Genomic DNA, 23,363 nt, shown 5'->3' on the forward strand with positions numbered 1-23,363 from the left:
CAACCTACTCTACTGACTACACGAGAATGCTTCTTTCCAGCCTCACGTCAGTGCAATGGGGAAGCGCCAGGGGAAGCACAATAGAGGACTTGTCCTCTGAACAGAGGCCTTGCCCCAGACCCCTCAGCTCCATTGGGATCTGCCATGGTTTGGTAGCAGAAGAAAATCAGGGAGAAGGAGGAGATGTGTGGCTGGAACCCAGGGATAGAGGAGGGTGGTCTTCTAGGTGCCAAGCAGATCCGCCAGCTCTCTCTGCATTGCTCCTCCTGCAGAGAGCAGAGCCTCCTCAGGGAGAGGGGGGGGGGTCTTCACCTAGTAAGAGGGAGGGTCTGAACAGGAGGACGTGGCAGCTGAGTTGGAGGCCAAGAAGCAGGACACTGTCTTCTTGCTGAGAACCAGGTGCTGCCTTCCTTGATGGGATTAGGCACTTCTGCTCAAATGGAATGACGCATGCATAGGGCAAGAGTCCACTTCATCTTTAAAAGGGGTGTGTCAATTGTTGGTACATCTTGGTAGCTGCCATCCAGGTATGAACCTCTGGCCTCTTCATGGGCCTTGGAATCTTGACCCTTTGGATGTTGCACTTGCTGCAGAGCCTGCATTGATGATGGTGATATATTTATACCCCACCCATCTGGTTGGGTTTCCCCAGCCGCTCTGGGCAGCTTCAGCCACTCTGCTATTAGCCTGAATTAAGACATTCTTCCTTAACCCGAAGTAAGAGCCACTGTCTTGTTTTGAGACCAAGGTTTTGGATGAGCTTTCTCTATTAGAAGTACAGTGGTACCTTGGTAGTCGAAGCTCCTGCAGCCAATTGGAAGCTGTGCCTTGGTTTTCAAATAGTTTCGGGAGGGAATAGACTCCTAGAACAGATTAAGTTCGAGAACGAAGGTACCACTGTATCTGATTGGACTGCCCTGGGCAAAGTAGGGCACGTGGTCACCCTCGAGCCCAGGGACTGAATGTGAGATGGGCCCTGCATCCTGTTCTCACAGTGGCCCACCAGATACCTCTGGGAAGTCCACAAGACTGAATCTCCTGGCCATCTACATTCCCCTCCCCACAGGAAAAGAAGTGTGTAGCACTGTAGATTTGTTATGAGCAGTGGTGTGGTGTGGTGAGTTTAACCCTTTCCCCATGCTGTTTTCCCAGTGTAACTCATAAGGCCAGAAAGCAGCCGTTGGCCTCACAGTAGAAAAATTCATCACATTTTGCTTTATCAGTCATGTATTGTTAAGTGGTTGTCCTCAAACGAACCACACAAATAAAAAAGAGGCAGCTAAACTGCACAGAGAAGGGCATTAAATATTAGGGAGGAAACTCCTATGTGAGGGTACAGTATTAGGGATCAACTTTGCAATAGATGCCTTTGTGTGCATGAATAAAACAACTTCCATTAACGGAGACTGTCAAGTTACTACCAAGAGAGCTTATGGAATCCATAAAGTGTGGTTTAATGAGTGGAGGGAGAGAAATTGCATCCTGGTTTTATGTGCAGGAAGTGGGTCAGGTGAATCTAATCACTCCATCCTCACGGCAAGAATAGTGGAATGCCTCCTAAAAGGTGTTTTCTGAACCCAAATGAGATGGCACTTGAGTGGTTAGAGTCAATAGCTACGGGATTGTAATGAGGTGTTGCTCATTTCCCCCTTAGCAAGGGTGTGTGAGAGTGTGCAGCTTCTGTAAAATATCATCATAATATTTCACCAGTATGAAATCTTACATATTAAAGGATTTTGCAGTCACGGAAAAAACAACAACAAACAAAACAACAACAACAGCCTAGTGCCAATCTAAAGCACAAGGAGGGGGCAATAATTATGTTTGGCTGCATACACATGGCAGTTTATTCCATTTTCACAATGCTTCCTTAACTGTTAATTTCCAAATTATATTTGAGCTTTCACATGATGTTAAAGCCACGTCTGGAATTCTAGTGGAATATAGTGCAAGTTTAGTGATCATTTCTGTGTCATTTGATTCTGGGGAAAAAATCAGTTTGCAAATAGGGAAATGAGTGCTAAACCTGCACTATATTCCGCTGTAGTTCCACTATATTCCACTGAGGCAACAGCCTCACCCTGCCTAATGGTTGGGCCAGTGGTGACTAATAGATAAGCATTTCCAAAAATAATAATTTGTGTGTGTGTGGGGGGGGGGGGGTTAATTGTTATTCCAACAGCCTCTATTCATCATAAAAGAAGAGAAATATAAATTTCCCTCTTGGATACAAGCAAGTAGCAGTTTTTAAATAAAAGTTCATAGTTGTTCTTATATAATAATCTTATCCCCAAATAGCAAACAAATTTCTTTCTCCAATTATGTTGAAATTTCTCTTTTATCTACTGTCCTAATTCTGCTGGTATGTTTATTTCTATAACTCTGTTTTCCCTTTAGTCTGCCTTATGTCTGGGTTTTCCTGGACACATCTGGAAATCGGAATGTCAAAATGGTGTCTGGGCAGATTTTTGCCAAATTGGCCAAATGTCCAGGAAAACCCGGACATATGGCAACTAGGGCGATTTTTTAAAAAGATAAATTCTGTAAAAATCCAAATGAAGCCCAAAGACTTATTTTTTTGAGGGTGGGAGATGTTTCCTTAAAAAGCTGAACAACTTCACCTCCTCCCCCCAAAAAGCTCAAAAATCCCCCCCCCCACCAAAAAGGACCAAAAACTTTGTCCGGATTTTCACTTTAGGGAATATAGCAACCCTATTGTATCTTGTTAATTCCCCATGATCTGAAATATTTTCTTCCCCTTTAAATATTGAGAGAGGCTTTATTAAGGCAATATCATTTGTGTATGATTTGATTTTTAAACTGCTTTATTACCAATGCAAAAAGAAGAGGTGACAATGTTGTAACCAGGTCTAAATGTGGGAACATACCCAGAGGTGTTGCAGTCCCAGAGTCTCAGACCCTTCAAAACTCAGTACAGCTCTCCTTCTTCCTTCAGGAGTAACTTACAGGTCAAAGTTACTATTGTCAAGAAATCAAGAGCTGGAAAAAGCATTTAAAATATAGGAATATGACATGGAAGTTTTAGAAAACAGGGGAAAAAGACAAGGCCTGAGATTTGTCAGTGTAAGCAAGTAACGTTCAGTGAAGATGGGGAAACCCATTTTCTTTAAATTCCCAGGTGGAAAAGGAGTGGGTGGTAGTGTGAAGTGTTGAAGAAGGCACACAGTTCTTAGAAATTATATAAGAAATAAACCACAAGGGGAGATGGACTTGGACACACACGCACATGCATGCACGTACATATGAGCGAATCAAGTGAATTGGATTTTATTTTTATGGTTTTATGAATAAAATAAATACAAATGTACACAGGAATGATGATTTCATTAATTTTTTTCCCTAAAGTTAAAAAGTAAAAAGAACTAGCATGTGTCTGCTTACAGGAAATGACCATGAAAAGGTATATTTTGTGTGTGGCACAGAATATGGAGAATACAATGAGGGGAGCAGTAACAGTAGGAATGCATGTACAAAAAGCCCCGATGAGTGTCAAATACAATAGGAGAAATTTACACTAAATTGCTAACGAATTTTCACAAGCAGTTTCATGAGTGGAAATATGTAAAAGTGAACGGAGAATTGGGGAAATGGGAAGCCAAAATTAAGATTCTTTCATCCCTACCTATATCCCTCCAGGTGCTGCTAAACTGCAATTCCCATCAGTCCCAGCCAGCATGGCCAATGGGCAGGGATGGCGGGAGTTGTTCTCCACATTTTCTTCCACCCGTTCCTTTTCTTTGTATGCCACTTTTCCACAAATGCAAAAATGCTAAAATAGACCTACAACCAAGAAAGCACATTTCATAGCCAAACGGAGCAAAAGGGATTTCCGAACAATGTAGCAAAACACATTAACAAATATATATAAATAACATTTCAGAACTACAAATATAGCAAGATTATATAAACGACATGCAGCATTTAATAACAAAAATAGCAAGGGAGCTCTACAGTTTCACCTTGGTACTAGAAGCACTGCCAGCTCCCCATGTTGTGGTGTAGTGGTTAAGAGCGGTAGACTCGTAATCTGGGGAACTGGGTTCGCGTCTCTGCTCCTCCACATGCAGCTGCTGGGTGACCTTGGGCTAGTCACACTTCTCTGAAGTCTCTCAGCCCCACTCACCTCACAGAGTGTTTGTTGTGGGGGAGGAAGGGAAAGGAGAATGTTAGCCGCTTTGAGACTTCCTAGGGTAGTGATAAAGCAAGATATCAAATCCAAACTCCTCCTCTTCTTCTTCATCATCATCCTTCTCCTGCAGCCACTTGCAAGGCTTTCAAAGACAAGGGGTTGGGGTAGTTGGAAACCCCCCTCCCAGGTTGTTTTCATTCGCGAAAGTCCTCATGAAAATTCATTAGCATTTTAGTACACATTTCCCCTAGCATATACCACTATATTCAATTTTGCGTAATATACACAGTTTTGCAAAGTAATTTCCCCATATATGCTCATATACTCTGGTACTGTGTATGCATTTCTGTACTCATTATGTAGGTAGAGACCTACATTGCAAAAAATTGGAGAAGTATGAATTTCAAAGGATGAAGGTGTTTCGGTTTGTGTATTGTTTTGAAAAGCGTGAATTTGGCAGGCTTGCCTTTAAAATACAAGTGAAATCACATTTCTCCCCTGGTCAGTTTTACACTTAGAAACCATCTTGAGTGTTAAGCGGTATATAAATTAATAAATTAAATTAATAATTAAATTAAATTAAATTAATAAATTAATAATGAGATTCATAGGCGTTCTGCTAGGAAAAAAGTTTGCCAGTCCTAGGAGTTTAGAAAACATGGAGGTCTGTTGCAGCTGACACATGCAGTTGCCCAGGGGGTAGTGGCCCCCTTGCAAGAAAGAAACTGCAGACTTCAATTCTGTTTCCAGAATCGCAGAAGAGCTCGGGGGTGAAGCTTCTTGCAGGATGCCCAATTATGTTCTCCAGTTGCTGGGTGGTTCTTAATTATTTCATTAGCCATGCAAATTCAGTCTGAGAATTTTTGCATGTTGAAATCATTATGCCAACAATTAGAAGGCAGCGCTGATTAGCTCTTTTCACGCGGCATGGAGCACAGAGGGCTCTTATCTGCCCTCTTCCGAGGAGGCAACTGGTTGGCCTGTGGTGTTGTAGACAATGCTTGAAATACTTGCTAAATTATGCCGCTTAAATCCCATTGACTTCTATTATTAGCAAAGTGAAGTTAAGGAGGAGGGAGAGGTATACAGCAAGGTTCAGAGGCCTGCACTTGAATATACCCAAGATTAAATGGAGAGAGGGAAAAGGCAGGGTATTTAAAGAACTTTACTTTGATTTCTCTTTGTTTGATTTTTAAAAAATATCTCATCATAAGTTGTAACACTGTTCATGACATGAGGTCAATGACATTCACCTGACTCTTTTAAGCTAAGGGATTTGTGTACCCCATATACATACAGTAGTATTTAATTATGTTTTACTCAAAGTAGATGTGTTGAAATTAAAGAACATGAGTAAGTTCGGTCCATTCATTTCACTGAGTCAGCTCTGAGGAAAAACCTGAATACCACCATGAAAGGGGGCCCAGACTCTCAGCTTTCATTTTTTTTAAAAAAATAGTGCATCAATTGGCCTTTTAGGGAAAAAGTTAGGAAACAAAACATGCAGGCAGATGAGCCAGCTTGGCTGCTGTCCCATTTTGGCATTTTTTCATCAACAAGTGAAGTCAGAGTTGTGATTGGCAAGTGATTTGTTTGAACACTAGGGGTAAAAAAACATATCTAAAGAGCTGAAAATTTCCCTTTCCCTTTAGGACACTTTATTTTATCTCATTTCCTGGTCAGTTAGTTAAGAAAATGATATGTGTAATTAATGTAGTAAAGGTAAAGGGATCCCTGACCATTAGGTCCAGTTGCGGACAACTCTAGGGTTGTGACGCTCATCTTGCTTTACTGGCCGATGGAGCCGGTGTACAGCTTCTGGGTCATGTGGCCAGCATGACTAAGCTGCTTCTGGCGAACCAGAGCAGCGCACAGAAATACCGTTTACCTTCCTGCCAGAGCGGTACCTATTTATCTACTTGCACTTTGACGTGCTTTCGAACTGCTAGGTTGGCAGGAGCAGGGACTGAGCAACGGGAGCTCACCCCGTTGCGGGGATTTGAACCGCCGACCTTCTGATCGGCAAGTCCTAGGCTCTGTGGTTTAACCCACAGCGCCACCCATGTCCCCTAAATTAATGTAGTACAACCTCATATACCCTAGGTGTTTGGGGTATGTCCACCCCATGCTGCAGCACACACAAAACAATCTACTAGATGAGAAAGTTTGGAGGTTTGGGAACAGGAAGTGTCTTATCGCGCTCTGTGGAAGCAGAGTTAGGTCTTTGGCTAAGTATAATCTTAAGAGGGCATGTTAAGGTTTCTGTTTGGTTCTTGTGCAAAGTGCTAATGGTGAAAAGTGTGTGTGGAGAAAGTGGCTGATTTGGAAACATACATTTTTTATCATGATGATTTGTCTTATTGCTGATAATTATAAGCTGCTCAGGAAACAGTTTTGGGCTGATGGGAGATAAAAATACCTTATCTCCCCTCCACATTGTATAGTATACAAACCTTTGTATGTTGCTCATAATTAAGTCCCCCAGGACATCCTACAAAACAAGCTACAAATTCAGAGAACACACTATAAAAACGGACCATTGTGTCTAATTAATTTCTATTCAATTGGTCATGTCTATTAATTTCAAACCTATCCATTCTTAAGGAAATCAGCCCTGAGTGCTCACTGGAAGGACAGATCCTGAAGCTGAGGCTCCAATACTTTGACCACCTCATGAGAAGAGAAGACTCCCTGGAAAAGACCCTGATGTTGGGAAAGATGGAGGGCACAAGGAGAAGGGGATGAAAGTGGACGAGATGGCTGGACAGTGTTCTCGAAGCTACCAGCATGAGTTTGACCAAACTGCTGGAGGCAGTGGAAGACAGGAGTGCCTGGCGTGCTCTGGTCCATGGAGTCACAAAGAGTCAGACACGACTAAATGACTAAACAACAACAACAAATTAATTTCAATGGGCTTACTCTGAGTAGAACTAACATTGGCTGCAACTGAGAATAAGTGGAGAGGCTCCACCAGGGGTTAGTATTGCTGGTCATATGGCAAGGCCTCCACTCCAGCAGAGGTCCTACTAGGATGTCTCTGCCAGAGCATATAAAGAGTGAAAAGAGCAATGGGAAGGAGCATTAGATTCCACATATCTTGGTCCTCTCCCTTTGCGTAGTGGCATGGATTGGGCCCAGACTACAGGGCAAATGAAGGGCAGTGGCAAGGAGGAGGAATCCACCCAGGAAAGGGATCCACTGAGGCATCTTAGCCAAGGACTCCACAAAACCCACAGCTGGTTGTGACGATGCCCCCCCCCATCTAAAGATCACGGCCTTGAAGCATAAGTGGCAGGCAATGAGCACGCCCAACGGTGATGCCACAGCACAGTGGTCATGATAACAATCCCCCTGGTGTAGGAAGTCAATGAAATGAACATAAAATTCTGCTGGGGTAACCATGGGATTTCTGAGCTGAGAAATTTCACCTCCGTCCTGGGTAAGGGAGGACACCTGCCTTGCCTGACCGAAGGCCAGCAGAACTCCACTGCCCCAGTCACGTTGGACATGTGTCCTGCAGAGGGTGCAGGGATAGATGTGGAATCATTCTCTAATAGGGCAATGAGATAACAAGAAGAGGGATGCCAAGCTTTGATTTCCACATGCACGACTAATCTCCTAAAACCTGTGTGTGTGTGTGTGTGTGTGTGTGTGTGTGTGTGACATTATCAGGAAGCAGGTGGGGATTGTAGGGGGAAAGGGAGGGGATGAGAGAATTGACCATGTTGTTACCATTAATATAGTAAATAGCTTTGGTAAGCTGACTTTGGCAGTGGAACAAACCAAGGTCTTCTCTGCACTCCCCCCCCCCCCCCGTCACGCCTCTCCACAATCTGTCAAAGGATGTGTGTGCTCGAGTGTCACATGAGTAACATGCACTGGAAGCAGCCAGCTGAGGCAGGGACAACATCTTGTTTGGTTTAGCCACCAATATTAACAGATACCCTCCCCTTCAATGAATAAACCCCCAGGTTTCCTCCTAGCAAGAAAGGCTGCCTGTGTACTTAATCTTCCCATTCACAGGCCCCTATTTACAAACACCATTCAGAAATCAGAGCAGCTCTCTCTCACTGAGGGAAAGGAGCTTCAGCTGTTGGGGCTCTAGGGAGGGGAAGAAATTCAGTTTTCTCCTAAAGCAATACATGAATTGAGATGCAATTCTCCATATTTTGAAGTGCAGTTCTCCAACTAAACAATGCATACAAAATGCATATATTAGAGGAAAGTACGCACAAAAATACATATATCCATGAAAATAATATGCAAAAGCTAGTTTATATTGGGGAAAATTGTTTGCAGAAATGTGTGTACAGTGGTACCTTGGGTTACAGATGCCTCAGGTTACAGACTCCGCTAACCCAGAAATAGTACCTTGGGTTAAGAACTTTGCTTCAGGATGAGAACAGAAATTGTGCTCCGGTGGCGCAGCGGCAGCGGGAGGCCCCATTAGCTAAAGTGGTACCTCAGGTTAAGAACAGTTTCAGGTTAAGAACGGACCTCCAGAACGAATTAAGTTCTTAACCCGAGGTACCACTGTATTAGTCAAAACTGCATTAAATCAGAACTGTAGCTATTGGGGGGGGGCTAGCTAGGTTTTTTGTCCTGGGTGAAACCTCCAGAGGAGCGCCATTGAGGGTCCCAGCCTATGTGTATATGTACACAAATGTGCATGGGGGGGGGGCGCCAAACTGGGTCTGTAACCTGGTTTTAAAAAGCTTAGTTTCACTGCTGATTAAATCTGTGTTTCTGAGGAGAAATTCATACTAAAATGTTGGTGAATTTTCAGGTGGATTTTTTCCCCCTTAAAAAATTGCGGTTTAAGCTGAAATGTGGAGAACTCAATTTAGGACTGGAAAAATGAGAAACTGGGGGAGAATGACATTGAGAGATTTGTCCATCCCTACTGGGCTCTAGTAGAATGACAATGCTTTTCAACAGCCAATGGAAATTATAATAACCGTCCCTTTGCTTCTTGTAGGCTAAGATGTTTATGCAACCAAAGGCTCTGCAAATTGCTTAATAATCTGGTTCAGAAAGAGACATTTTGAACATGAGAGTAAAGAGAGCAAGCGATCGCCAGTCCTTCTCATTAAGGCCCTCTTCCTCTCCAGATGCAGGCTGCTTTGCCTTTGTTTTTTTTTTTTAAATTCATATTTATTAAAATTTCCAATAATAACAGAATAAGAAAGATAGAAAAGATAGAGAAAAGAAAGAAAAAAAAAGAGAAATTTAAATCCTTACTTTCATAACCTTCTTTCTAGGACTCCCTCCTTCCCCTCCCGACTGTATTCCCCTTTCCTTAAGTTGGTTCCACAAGCTCTCATTCCCAATTTAAAACCTAATGTGTTTAACCCATTAACCAATTTAAATTTATACAATCTTACCATCACTCCTCATCTTTAACAGAAAAAGAAAAAAGATTTTCCCCCCAAGATCTGCCCCAATTTCCTTCCACGAGTTCCCCTTTGTTTTTTAAACATGTTAAATCAAAATACAAAAGTTATATAAAGAAATAGAAGATAAAAGATATAAGAAGATTCAAAAAGTTGGTTACATAGCCTTTGGATTCCAAGATTCCCCCTCCCTTCCCCGGTTTGAATTCCCCATGTCCATCAGTCTGTATGTTGTCAGCCTGGAGGTCTCAAGTCCATAGCCAAATTTCTCCCATTCCACCTTGCCAGTTTTCTTTTAATTTGTTTGTTTTAATGATGTTTAACTTCAAAAATCCAGTCTAATAGAGTCCTTTAGTTTCCTTGGTCTTTGTTGCTCCTCCCATTGTTCTTTCCGTGTCGTAGTTGGTCCTTTGTTCTTTTTATTCCTTACTTTCTCAGGTTTCTTGTCTTGTTCAGCTGCTAAAATGTTCTTATTCCGAGATCTGGTATCTCTACAGAGGTTTGTTATTCAGGAACAAAAACTTACGTCCAGTCCCTTCCTTTCTTCAATAGAAAATTCTATTGTCTCCTTTTAATGTAAACACCTCTGTAGACAAAATACTATTTCAGTTTTGCAGCTTTCCCAGAGGATAAGACCTGTACACATCCCAGAGTAATTTTCCACATACGACCACTTGTAATGTTGCGAAACCCCTCTAGGGGGATTGCAATAACTTTGTATCCTCTAATCCAAAAGTCAGATTGTTGTTTCTTTCCCCCCCGACAGTTTGTATCCATATTATATCAAATTATAACAGAATTAACCAGCAAAATACTTGTAACAAAGTCCTCTTTATATTCTCAAGATTTGACAGCTACTTTGACAGCTGTCAAATTCTCCGTCTCTCTTCGCCAGGTTCTACGAATCGCCCCGGTTCCTAGGGGGGGTTGCCTTTTCCCTCTCACCCTCCATCTTCTCCTCCAGCACAATTCTTGTAATTTCCCATCGTGGAATTAATAATTTTTATCAGCAATAAACTTCTGGATCGATCTTGGTTACCCAGTCCTTGTTTTAGCATGTTTACAATCAGGGGGGGACTGACTTCCTTTTTAGATCACCCCCGCTCGTGCCGAATCCGAAAAAAAATTCTTTTTTTCTCCTTTTGTACCCGGTTTCCCAATTACTCACGGGTTGTTGTTAAAAGTCCGAATTTCCAATGGAAGAAGCCAGCGCTCTCCATCGAATAGCATGCGGCTACGCTCGGCAGGGGAAGCGAAGGACTCACAGCACCACGCCACTCCCCGGCACCCGATCGGAAGCCTTTAAAAAGGCTCCTTCACGAGTCGGGAGGGCGCTAGCGGTGCCAGCCGAGTCACCATGTCCACGGGCTCCGTGCCCGTGGTTATTAAGGGTCCCCGCGTCGCCGGCGCGGTAGGACCCAGCCCCTGCCGAGCAGACTCCCTCCGGAGCTCGGAGGGAGTCCGCCATTCGGCGATGGCGCCAACCCGGAAGTCTGCTTTGCCTTTGTAAGAGAGAAGAAAACACACCCTGCTCTTGAGCATCAAGCCAGCGACAGCGAAGGATTGAAGCTGGAAGATATCAGTGTGATGAGAGGGTGGCATTTCTCAACTGCTTGCCCATGACAGCCACTTGCAGGGAAAGACCCCACAAAAAAGCCTGCTTCATGTTCTCATTTGTGCCTCTTAGGACGTCTCCTAATGATGTTTTTCGGCATAATGATTGCAGAAGTGTGATTCTAAATTATCCACACACCAAAGGCCTGTTCTTGCATGTGAAGCGTGTAGGATCAGAACTCCCCCTCCCAACAGACACTGTCATTTCTGTTAAGTGGAAAAACCATAATGTGAACTGGGCCATGAACAAAGACAACCCATGGCTGTTGCTGTGTTTGCAAAAAGTCCACCGTCCCAATCAGGAAGCTCCTCCTTAATGTATCTCTCCCTGTTACTCGCTGGTGCTCTCTGGGATCCATGAAGCATGCAAACTCTGATCACCCCACATAGAAGAGCAGCAAGCAGCAGAACTTGACAGTCTCCAGATGTTTTGGACTACAATTCCCATCAGGGTTGCCCATCCCATTTTGCCACCTGTTTTGCCACCTGAGGCAAAACAGAATGGTGTTGTCCTGCATGCATGCCACCTACCTTGCTGTCCCCACTGCCACCTCACTTACCGGGGTCAAATGGCTACGGTGGCTTCCAGGTTCCAGTGAGATCTTGCAGGGCCACCACAGGAAGCCACCACAGTCACTTCTCTGGCATATTTTCCCCTTACCCTCATATTCAGCCAAGGACCCTCTCGAAAGTAGCTGCCTGCTCCATTTGCTGGCAGGCAGCAAAGCAAACACAGCAGTAAATATACAATTCCCACCATTCTTCCCCCAACCTCCATCTTTTCAAAAAGTCCCCCAATAAGTCCTTTCCTGGGCAGCAAAGCAAAGAGAAGACAAATGGGCACCACTCTCCACTTTTCAAATTAACAAGGTTAATCAACACACACACACATTTTCTAAGAAATCAGGTTGGTTGTTTATTGGTTCACTTTGTGTTTAAAAGAGGATGTGCAAATGCAATTTTTGCTGCAGTTTTTTAAATAAAAAAGTAGCCTCCCAGGCATCTCTATCCAGAGTGCTCCACTTATTGCCTCTGCTCTGGGGCCTCATTGAATGCCTTTGCCTGAATAGAGCGTATCCTTAAACGTTGATAAGACCTCCTGCTTGCATTGATGGAGTATGCAGAAATGTGTGCATGGAACCTCTTCCTATTGCACATGTGGATTGTCGCCTGCTTTACAAAACTAAAGGGTCATATCCATTGCTCCACCCACCTTTGCTCCTACCCTGCCCACCACTAGGTTGCCAAAGAAGGAATGTGGCACTCTGGCCAAAAGGTTTTCCCACCTCTGCCCTAAGGGCTTATTTATCACACAGATCTATGTTGTCAATATTTTGGTGGCAAAGCACAGAGTTAAAAATTGGGGGGTTATCCTCTGGCTAAACTGGATGTTGCTGCCGCTCCCATCAAACTGCAGCAGATGTATCACAAATTACTTCTTTTCTATCTCCAGCTGCCTGCTTCAGAGGTTATTAATAGCTGTTGAACCTTGGGCATGGGGCCACAGACAATTAATTAAACTTTGTTAAACCAACAAACAAAAAGGTTCAAAGAATGGAAAGCCTTTCTAGAAAACAAACTGAAAACTTCATTAGGATTCAGTTGTGACTCTGGTGCAGAACTGTCATTTAATAAATGAAGGTCCAGCATGGTGTATGGCAGGCATAGCCAAAATGATGCCCAGATGTTGCTGTGCTACAGCTTTTGCCACCCCTGACCATGTTGGCTGGGGCTGATGGGAGTTGCAGTCCAACAACATCTGGGGGGGGGACCAAGTTGGCAACCCTGGGATTATGGGATGTTTGGGACTCAGGCAGTGAAATGTAATAGTTATAACCATGGCAGTGGAATTTGAAAGATCGAGAGGAGCCAGTCAGGCAACCCTTTTTGCTAAGAAGTGGGCAATGGAGATACCAGTGTGTTTTTGCTAGATAGTGCGTCCATTGCTGGGAAATGGCGTGTGTCCAAGAATGATCTGGTAGATTTTGTCCCTGGGGAAAGCTAGCTGATCTATTACCATGCAGAATGTGGTGTGCATGGTAGCATCATAAGACCTGTGGGTGCCTAGTTCTCAGGGCTCTGCATGTCAGTGTGTGGAAAAAGTTTCCTGAATGTGCTCTTCAGTGCTGGCTAAAGACCACACCCCATGCTATAGCAGCCAAGCTATAGCAACAGCAGCAGTGTGTGATGGTATCAGGTCCAAGGCAATTTCCAAACTTTTGAGGCCAGTTGAGAGGAATCTGTTTGCTTCAGTGTGTTTTTTAACCTGAAACTGAATCAAAAGCTGTCTGTACCTAAGTAATACATTCTAGCAATAACCAAAGGTGGCAACTTGCACCGCTTGCAATATGCTGTTATGAATTAAAAGCATCTTCCACCTCTTCTGCTTCCACCTGATGACATCAAGTATCTCCTGAAGAGAAAGTAGCTTATCAGACACATAATGTGCACAAACTTTTCATGGAGTTCTTGAGTCTGCTATAACACTTCCTGGAAAGGTAAAGAATACATTGATTTCCCTTGTGGTATTTGCAGCCTGATTCAACATGTTTACTCAGAAGTAACTCCCGATTTTAGTGAGGTTTTGCTCCCAGTAAAGACGCTTAGCATTGGTAATATTATGCAACCTGCTCAGGGAGGCTGTTGAATGCCTCACATCGACCAAATGTGACAATTTGGGGGAGAGACGATGCCTGACTGCAATCTACTCTGGGAACAGTTGGGCCGGGATTATGCTCATTCTCTTGACCTCATCACTATAATAAAAAGCAGTTATGTTTATCAACTCATCATCAGCCATGCCCATTTAGAAGATTACCATATTTCCAATCCCATTTCTAGTAAAAGAGGATTGCTGTCCACTTTTGAAGCAGGGGTGGGGGGTGGGGTTGTTTATCTGCTCCTGGTGTTTATGAAGAGAGAGGCTGTGCATTTATTCTCCCTATCATCAAACCCAGCTGGGATAATTATTTCCCCAGAGAGCATGAACAGAGTTTAGTGGCCCGGGGCTTTTTGCGAGAATCAATAATATTTGTGCACCTTATGAGTTCAAGGCTGGGAGGCAGACTTTTGAGAGACATTTCTCCAAATAAAGGTATTTAGGACCAAGGTGCTAAAAGAAAAAAGTCATCAGCAAAGAAGCCAAGTCTTTCACACACTCAATATGCAATTTTCTTTACTCAGACGAAAGGATTTCTTACAGACTGGGCTGCCGGCAGCAGCATTTTGCACCCAGGCAACTCTAAATCTGTGAGCAGAATAAACCATGTACAGTATTTTATTCATTGTGAGGCCATTCCTTCCACTACTCCGGGTGCCACAAACTAACAGTACAATTGTGAGTGACTGGTGGTGGCTTGAGCTGGCCTGCACACTTCATCAGGTCTGGCCTGACTTGGATGCAAATATGAGCAGAGCCAAAAACAGTTTTGCACAGTGACAACCAGTTGCTGGGAACACCTTCGCCTTCCTTGCCATCATGGAAAGGGGGAACACAGCTCACAGCTGGGAGAGACAGAGGGCACATATTCACACTATACTTTTAAAGCACTGTGATACTGCTTTAAACAGTCATGGCTAGGGTTGCCGGCCATGTTAGCATCCCAGGCCCTGAGATATCATGGGGTGGAGGCTGCGTGCAGAGGTTAATTGGGAGTGGAGGTAGGCAGAACCCACCCCCACCCTCAGAGTGCCTATGCTATAATTTGCAGCTGGCTAAAGCTTGCAAATAGCATGCACAGTCTTCTTCTTCTATATTGTTGTTACAGGGCACCCCAATCTCTGCCGAGAGGTGCACAGCAATCCAAGGGTCTTGGTTTCTGGCTATGCCAACGAGTCAATGGTGGATGTTTTTCGCAGCCCTCCAGGAGAGCCTCTGCCAGACAGTGCAGATAATACTGAGCTAGATGGACCAATGGTGTGACTCTGTATAAGGCAGCTTCCTAGGTTCCATTTTTGAGATGCCAGGGAGTCAGGACATTTTCCCACTCTCTGCAAGTCACCAGGGAATGTGGCTCGGCTGGCCTCCTTGCGGAGCTCACTGGCTAGCAAGAGCTTGTTGGATAAATGGAGAACTAAATCTGGCTCTCTTATACTCAGAGGACTGCGAAGTGGCTAAAGGGAAGCCAATCTTTAAAATGGAATTCGTGGAGTGATGGGGTCCAGGAAATCACAGGCTGGTTAGCTTAACATCTGTTCCAGGAAAATTGCCAAGCATATAGAAGAACAAGACTTCCCGAAATAAACATGGTTTTCACAAACGTAAGTCCTGCGTAACAAACCTTATGAAGTTCTCTGAGAGTGTCAGTAAGCATATGGTGCATAAGGCAAGCCTGTTGGGTCAAGACAATGGCCCATCCACTCCAGTGTCCCATCAGTGACCAACTAGATGCCCCACTGGGAAACCTTCTGAGCACCAGAGCCTTCTCCCTTCCTGTGGCTCCCAGCAGCTTGTATTCTGAAGCATACTGCCTCTAACCATGGGTTTAGTAATTTAGTAAGCACTGTATGCTTGTATTTCCAGAAATCTGAGCTAGATGGACCAATACACTCTGACTCACTATAAGGCAGCTTCTTATGATGTGAGCAGGTTTGCTGGTGACAGCAAGCTCTACAGGATGGTAAGAACAAACACCCGACATATGTGATTTATAGGGCAGGAGGGCATAGCTTGGCTGATATGGCCCAAATGGGGAGGCTGGACAGGCCTGATTCTGCCCCTTGGCCAGAATTTCCTCACTCCTGGTGCACTGAATATGGAGATATGGCCATTAGCTACTATGGCTATGGCATTTATTTAGGGTTACCATTTTTCAAAAAGTAAAAACCAGAACACCCTGAGGAATTTGCCAGGGATAGATAAAAAGTCCAGCATTAATGCAGAAAGAAAAGGTGATGGAAGCTTGAGTGGCAGAATATGGCAGTAATGGATTTCCTGCAAAGGAACAACCATGTCCTTTTTATCAGAATCCAGGGCTAGTTCAAACATTACATCTTTCTGCTAACCTTACTGGCTAAAATTGTGCTAAATTGGGAAGGCTTGACTAGAAACCAAGTCAAGAGATTTAAATGAAAGGAGCATTAGCATGGAGGCTGGGTGCTTTTTCAAACACTATTAATGGTACCCTAAAGGGAATCAAAGAAGGCCATACCTTGGAATCTAGGTGCACAGCTGACAGTTTATGTCCTGGAGTTGAGTCTACAGTGGAGGGGTGTTCTCACAATCTAGGGCTTTTCAGGCTGCCTGACTCAAGATCTTTCATTATTGAGTTACTACATTTCTTTCTTGCTTTTTCTGCAAGTAGCTCAAGGCGGTACATGTGGCTCTCCCCCTCCCCATTCCATCCCCACAACAACCCTGGAAGATAGGTTCGGCTAAGAGACAGCAATTGGCCCAAGGTCACAGAGCAGGCTTCATGGCCGAGTGAGGATCTGAACCCAGGTTTCCTCCAGGCCCTTGTCCACTATAACACACTGAAGAGAAAGACATTGCCCAGTTTCCCGTGTTTCTGGAGCAAGCACCCTGGTTACCTATTAAAATGGCACTTGTGAGATTGATCAGTCATCGCAGAGAACAGTGATCAGCAGATGTTCTTGCTTAGCATGCTCCTGGGCAAGAAATGTACACACAGACCATCTTTACATTAAACCACCTTTCAAAAGGAGCAAAGCATCCTTTCCCAACCGTTCCAATTAATGCTATCAGTGGCAATTTCTTAGCTGAGTGGTTTCCCAGGAAATATCAGTTTCTCAACCAGTCACTCTACCACCGCCAGATAGGATAGTCACTTTTGCAAGAACACCTAGATTAACAGCTTTCTAGCAAACAGTTAAAAGTAAACAGCTAAAGTAAACTTTGATTACATAGACAAGCGTGTCCAGTTCAGCGATCGAAACTCCAGCTTCTGCAGGTTGCAAACTAGGGGGCCAAGGGAACCTTTCTCAGCCTGAAGGCCAAATTCCCTTGCGAACTAATATTTGGAGGGGTCACATGCCAGTGGTGGGGCATGGCCAGAGGCAAAATGGGGGGAACAGCAGTTGTGACTCTGGCCTTGGCACTGCAGTTGTCAGTGGGCGCACAATGAGTGATGGATTAGGACCTGGGAGACCATATTTCAGGTGCCCACTCAGTCATGAAGCTCTCTTTCAGCCTAAGCATCTCGCTATCAGAATTCCTAATGGTTGAGGGAAAGAATGTAACTATCGGGTAGACAGCCTACATCTGCTCCATGGATAAAAGCTGAAGGATGACTGAATAGTGTTTGAGAAAACTAGTTCATATTCCCCAGAGATGAGCATTTAAGTGCCTAGCTTCAAAGTAGCTCTCACCCTTCATTTTACCCTGTAGTTCTTCAGAAACCGCATATGAATGCAGGCGACATGCCCAGCAAAATCAGTGATGCCTGCATACAATTTCTTCCTCTGACAAACACAGGTGTATGTAGTTTAATTATTGACCATGTGGATTTACTGCACTATCCATACATTTCAAAGATCCGTGCTACTCAGAGTGTAAATAAGCCCTACCTAGCTTTGCAGCTTAAGTGTTCCTCCAGTCCATTCTGCAATGTGCATTCAGTGTGCATGTCCCATCACTAGATGGCTGCACACGTTGAGGCTTCCTGTTTCTAAGCAATTCTGTCTGTCACTGTGCATGACAGAAGGCTGTGGATGGTGATGATGTCACAGCATCCAGTCGTGGGCAGTTGCAAACGCAAACACCTCGGATCAAATATTTGCAAGCAGGGTTCGTATGAACTCAGTCCTGCTTGTAAGGTCATGCTCACCCTGATCTGACAGGCTGCCTCCAGCCTGTCCCTTCCCTAAAACAAGCCCCAAACACCCCACCCCACCCACCCCAAAAAACCTATTTGTGCAGGGGAAAGAAAGAGGTGGGCTATGATTTCTGCTGGGGTGTCCTGCTTTTTCCTGAGGAGCCGCATTTAGCTGTTGGTTCTGAGGGGCCCCAGATTGAGGCCAGATCTGAGGCACTGTGGAGGGTGCAAAATGATGGCCAGGCTGCTGACACAAGAATTGCTGCTGTCATTTGCAGCAACAAAACAAATGCAGTATTTGAGCAGGGCCCCAGAAGATGTCTTGTTGCTGCTGCTAATGGTAAGTCCCAGCCTGAAAATGAAATTTGTCCTCTGGGGAAATTTGTTACATGTACCCCTGCAACCCACCCACCCTCCCTCCGCATCTGCTCAAATGTTGGGTAAATCATTTGGAATGGCCAGTTGCACACAACTATACAATAAACCCCAAAGGAAGTTTGTTACAGTACTCCAATATTTTGCCCTTGCCCCAGACTTGGGAATGGTTTCTCATGTTATTTTATTTTGCCATCCGATGATGATGTTCACTTTGTACTGAACGAGTCAATGATTTCCAGGTCTCTGGCAGATTCCTAATTTGCTTGGCATGCCTAGCTTAGGAGGCTTACAGCCGATAAAAAACTTTCTTTTGGGTTTACTTAGAGAGAGAAAACCCTGAGATTTGGGCTTTATCCATGAGTTCAAAATAGGATGCTTTGAAGTGAAATGAACAAATAAAAAACCCAACAACCTCAAAGCTGCAACAAATGGCAAAAATCTGCAGCCACGTGAATTCTTAGCTCCTTTCTTATGAAACAGTGGATATAAAAATATTAAAACAAAAAAGGCCCCTTGGTGTTGGCTACATCCTGCCAAAGTATTAGTGAGATAACCTTTTGTGCTTGATGAGGGATTGCAGAGGGTGACCTTCTTCCCTGAGGAATGACAGTGCAAAAACCATCTGATTCCAAGGCTCAGTTATTATGCAGCTACATCAGAATTTGGATCTACGATTGGGTTTGGAGTTGTTATTAGTATTATTATAATTTTATATTTATTTATGCCCCACCATTTTCCCTGACAGAACTTAAGGTGGCTTACAGATAAAAACAAGAACTGCTAAAAATGTAGAAATCCCAGTCATTAAAATACCATTTAACAATGATAGAATTAAAACCATAAGCATCATACCCTTTAAGTGTCCCGATTTTCCTGGGACATTCCCAGAATTTCAGAAGTCATTCCGGCTTCTGATTTGATCCCTGAATGTCCTGTTTCCCCCCTCCAGAGTCACTGCCGATCTCAGGAAGAAAGATGAGCCTGAGCAAGACTTATTTGACAGGATTGGTCAATGATACTCCTTGACTCCAACAGAAGCTTCTAGGTGGTGTGTTCTTGAAGCAACCTTGGAAGAAAGGAGGCCTGAGCCTCCCAAAGGGCAGGGTGGTGGTAGGCAGGGAACCCTCTTTGCAGTCATAACCTGGCCAAAAATCCAAAGCTACTACTGTAGTCAAAGCTTATTGATAAAGAGGAAGGAGAGGTGCAGCCCAATTTCAAGGACCTGACATTCAGCATGGTTTTGACTGCTAACCTTCTGGATCACAGCTTTGCTGCAAAAGGAGGATCTGAGCTGAGCCCAATGTGTGGATCCAGGGAGAGGAAGACAGTTGACTGGCTAGATGCAGAAGAATGGTGGGAGGCACCAGCTAGGGAACCCCTAAGGGACCCCTGAGGGGAAGAAGGCTCAGAGCCAAGGGACTGGTGGTGATATAATGATGATGATGAGTGGTCAAAGGGAGAAGAGGGAGCAGACAGAGGAGAGGAGGTGTCAGAAGCTGAAGAGGCAACAGGGTTTAGTGAGCAGGAAGAGGTTGGGACAGAGAGCAGTCCTGATGCAGAGGCTGGAGAGGAGGCTGATTGCTGAAGAGTCCAGAGGGTCTCCCTCGCCTGCTGTGGCCAGCTCCCCTCCTTCCCAGTCTCCCAGAGCACAAGGAGAGATGAAGAGGATCGAGGAGAGATTGGTTGCAGATGCAGTCTCCGATTGCTTGGAAAAAACCCTGGAGAGGAGGGGACTTTGGCAGCTGTGGGGAGGTGGGAATCTTCAGTCCTCCCAACTGCCTCATTGGGGCAAGTCCTACTGGGATTGCTAGGCCTGTGCCATTTTGGTTTCTTTGAATAAAGAGTTAACTTCACTGACACCAGTGTTTTTTTTATTGCTGACCTTCAGCTGACTCTAGTACCTGACAATTGAGGATGAGAGCGATGAGGTTGAGCCCTGGAGGGTTTGAGAGCTGAGTTCTCAGGAATATACAGAGAAACAATATATGATCACTGAGTGGATAAAGATGAACAGATGTGTGGTGGAAGAGATGAATTAGCTTACCTAAATGCTTTTAAAGAAAAGCAAGAGAGAGAGAGAGAGAGAGTGTGTAAGAGAGAGAGAGAGAGAGAATATTTAAGGCTTTTTTGAATCCCAAAACTTAAGGGGTCAAGTGAATTTTAACTAGACAAGTGTTCCACAACTGCAGAAATGGCACTGAAAAGAACCCATCTTATGCTCATCAAACTAACCAATTTCACTAGGGGGCACACAAGCAAGACTTCAGGCACAGTTCTTAGTTGGTCTGTTAAGTAACCAAACCATTTAGGGCCTCAAGGTTAACATCAGCATTTTGAAGAGAGACAAGAAATGCAATTGGCTAAGAAATGATATTACATTCTTAGCCCTCCTGGTCCCCATTATGGAATCACGACAACTGTGTCTTGCACCAACTGATGGTTCAGAGATGTCTTCAGAGGCAGTCCCATGTAAGTGCATTGCAGTAACTCAGTATGGAGAAAACTAGAACATGAGTGATGGTGCTCCCGGCAGGGTTGAAGCTGGTGTATAAGCTCGAGTCAGTAGAATCCTGGCCACTACCTCTTTCTCGCCAAACCGTGATGAATATAAGAGAGCCAGTGTGGTGTAACGGTTAGAGTGTCAGACTAGGGCATGGGGAACCAGGGTTCAAATCCCCACTCGGCCCTGAAGCTCACTGGGTGACTATGGGCCAGTCACTGTCTCTCAGCCTAACCTATTCCTCACAGGGTTGTTGTGTGGATTAAATGAGAAGGCGAACCATGTATGCCACCTTGAGCTCCGTGGAGGAAAGGTGAGGGATATAAATGTAATAAACAAAATAAAACAAGACATAAATTAATAATAAAGTGGAATGGGGAGGAATGTTGGGTGAAGTTTCCATACATGGAAGGAATTGTACAAGATAAAAGTTGGCAATAAAGGGTTAGTTTAAATCAAGTGGCTCTCGCGAAAGGCAGCTTCAAAGTCCTGCCTGGTTATAATTGGTGAAATGTTTGCATGGGCAGTGCTTTTAATACAGGGAGGCCAAGGTCAAATCAACACTCCAGCTGGAGATGGCAGTTCAGGGCCAGTAATCACATTAGCAAATATTCAGAGGAAGCCCTTAGACCACCCCCACCCCCCAAATAACACTGTGGGTCAAAACTAATTTAACAGATATTCACAGATCAAAAATATTTGCCTTGTAAATTCTCTGAAATAATAGCAGTAAACAGAGCCTTGCATTTCTGAACAATTAAGTTTCAAATCCTCCATTTATCCAGGGAACATTTATTCTACTACCACCCATAGCTGTCAACCTTCCCTTTTTTTGTGGGAAATTCCCTTATTCCAGCGCCGTTTCCCGCTGCTTTCCACCGCTATCCCGGATTGTTAGATATCCCATAGACTGTCCCCGGGACAGGTGAGGCTGCTAATCCCTTATTTTCGAGGCTCCTGATCCCTTATTTTCAAATCTGAAAGTTGACAGCTATTCTACAACTTTTTTGTCCCATTAGCCCGACCTACCTCACGAGGTTACTAAGAGAAAATGATCCACCAAAGGTTGCCCACAAAATTTTACTATTACCCCCCCCCCTTGAATTGTGGGATAACCTGCTTCATATAACCAGCATGCTAAAGTTTAATTAATGCATGAAGAGGTTAAGACCATAGAATAGGCCAGAGGTTTTCAACTTTTTTGAGTCCATGGCTCCCTTGACCAACTTCATTCTTTCTGTGTCACCCCTTGCTTGCAGGGCTGGCAGCCTCTCACCCTTTTTTGAACACCCTCCCTTGTGGAGTGTTCCCTCAGCCTCCTCTTTTCTCCCCTCTCTCTGGGAGTCCTCTGGGCAGCAGCTGCTGCCCCTGTTCTCTGAGCTGATCCCCTGCCCCAAAGAGAGGTGCCTCCTCACACTACCCCACAGGGCCCCAGGAAGCACCCCCTGGGCAGCCCTAGAGGCACCATTCGCCTGGGGAGCTTGTAGCCAGGGCTGCTGCAACAAACAGCTGTGCAAGTCTTGGAGAGGCAGAGATGCAACAGGGAATCAGAGGAGGGAGGGAAGGAAAGAGGGATAGACACCAGTGTTGCCTGCAGCACCCCAACCATCATTCAAGGCACCCCAGGGTGCCACGGCACACTGGTTGAAAACCACTGGACTAAGCTGTCCTGACCGGCTTAGTTCACCTTGGGAAGGACTAGGTAATCAAGCCTTTGTTCTCCCCCCAGTCTACCTGAGAAGCTCAGTGACTGAAGGGGCTAATCTGGTTGCTCCAGATTAGCCACATGCCTCTCACAGTCCACTCTTGAGTTCCTATGCCAATAATTCAGGAATTGTCACCACTGTAACTAAGCCAAGATTTCCTGCCTATGCGATTTTCTGAAGCATATGAATCTGACCTTTGAAGAGTTTGTAAGTAAACCATTTTTAACTTACCAAACGTGTAGTCTTTTTCTATGCTGGGAGAAGAGAGAAACTTTTAAAGGAAAATTTGGAACTCATTTTAAAGGGGGCATATCTCAAATGTCTAACAGACTATATTTCCATGATTTACTTTTCTGCATGTTTTGTGACTTTATATTTCTTTTGGGGTTCTCTCACCAAAGAGAACTTGCACCATACCTGCATCTTAGCGTTGCAGGAATTCTTCTTTTTATACCTCCCCCACCCCCGAACCAACACAAACCCCATCATGGAAGAAAGGCAAATAAACAACAAAATAAATAACTGGTTACTTGAAGAACTGAAACATCAGAGTTCTTTTAGAACTGGATGCTTTAGGAGATTGGTTGCTGTTGTTATGCATTTTTTATTTATTTGTATTGCACATTTATTAAATAAAAACATCAAACAGAAAAGAAAGGGGGGAGGAACAACCACAAAACCGTTAACTCACCTTTCAAACACAATAATCATCAATACAGCTGTCTTAGTTTACGGATTGATATATGTTACCCAAATGTATGAATAAATACCCAAACAATGTTGGTGTTAACAGAAAGTACAATGAAATATGCTTATGAGGAAGGAATGGCATTCAACATGTTGGCTCTC

Source organism: Podarcis bocagei, assembly GCF_964188305.1.
Source record: "Podarcis bocagei genome assembly, chromosome: 7".
NCBI classification, from domain to species: domain Eukaryota; kingdom Metazoa; phylum Chordata; class Lepidosauria; order Squamata; family Lacertidae; genus Podarcis; species Podarcis bocagei.